The following is a 1,311-nucleotide window of genomic DNA, read 5'->3' as shown; positions in this document are numbered from 1 at the left end:
TAAGCAGAAAGTTTGACCCAATGGCATTTAACGTAAAGCTTCCAAGATAAAAATATCCACTTCCGAAGAGGAAATTTCACAACAATCTAAGCTGATTCCAGGAAAAAAATAAAAGGATTTTGCGAGGAAAAAAATTTGGACCATTTCTCGATTTGTGCGTGTCATCCCTGCGCAGGGGCCATGCTAATCTTCTCTGTATCGTTCCATTTTTATCGGATGTCCCCGAAGGGGCAAGCGTGCCTGCAGCTATTGAGCTTTATAAAGAGAGCAAAACTTCTTTCTGCAAACGATGTGGCAGAAATAATAGTTTGGGATTTTCGCAGGCGCAAACCTGGACTCCTTTTTTTGCTTGTTTCTTCGTCCCATCTAAACAAGCCCGTCTGTGCCTAGAGTTTAGCGCATCCACAATTTTAATATGGGCCCCAACATTGTAAACAAGAATTGACATGAGTCCTATTCTTATACCACGTATAGAAATAAACTTTAGCCTAACTCAAACCCGAAAGCTATATCAAGAAGTGAGAATTCTCAAGTCATAATAAAAGAGACTACTTATTCCTTAACGAGCTATATGAGACGTTTCACAAACTTGTACCCATTGAGGTCGTTTCATTAAAGGGATATGAAAGACGAATATTCCGTGGGACTAACTATTTCACCCTTTTAAGAAGTTACAAAATGATCCCAAAATTATTTATCCCGAAATATTGTCCTTATAGTAGCCCATTCTTCTTGGTCTTTCTCCATAGTCCACATAAAAGGAGATTTTAAGAAGTTACCTACTAGCAGTCACTAATTTTGAAAGGCTGAACAAGAAATTGATTGATATGCCTGTCTGGTAGCACGAAGATGGGGTTGAGGGTAAAGTATTTATTCAATCTGATAAGTCATAATAAAAGCAATTTATAATACTATTGATGTCCACTGCTCATTTCTGGTTTTCTCAATTTGTCATGCCTCTTATCTCTAATTTCTCAGTCTATCCGGGCGAAGCCCGTGATAGAAGGTCCAGGTATGAATGCTACTATAAGTTAATTTAGACGAATTAAGATGAGTTAAGCTATAAACGAACAGGTTTAATTTTGGCTGAAATAACCTATTCAACTCACTTGGCCTTGTCCATTTTACATTGGTTGTTCAATGCAAATTGAGTAGTTCTTGCATATGCACAATAACTTGTTTAATGTATTCATCTCCTCTTTCCCATTTGTGTGTTCTGCCTAAACTTACTTAAGCAAGAAAAAATGTAAAGAGAAAGTTAATAATATTTGACCTAATGCCACTTGACATGAATCTTCCAAGACAAATTTG

The 1,311-nt window shown here is 36.9% G+C and overlaps 1 non-coding gene across 1 annotated transcript; it reads right to left on the bottom strand.

The window, feature by feature from the left end:
* Positions 1-129: 129 nt before the first annotated feature.
* On the bottom strand, positions 130-232 carry LOC124895617. Its single transcript, XR_007051817.1, has one exon. It is a non-coding gene; the product is annotated as a U6 spliceosomal RNA (small nuclear RNA).
* Positions 233-1,311: the final 1,079 nt, after the last annotated feature.

This window comes from Capsicum annuum, unplaced genomic scaffold (assembly GCF_002878395.1).
Source record: "Capsicum annuum cultivar UCD-10X-F1 unplaced genomic scaffold, UCD10Xv1.1 ctg8328, whole genome shotgun sequence".
Lineage (NCBI taxonomy): Eukaryota > Viridiplantae > Streptophyta > Magnoliopsida > Solanales > Solanaceae > Capsicum > Capsicum annuum.
Note: the sequence above shows the minus strand (reverse complement) of the source record. Positions and strands in the feature narration are given on the sequence as shown.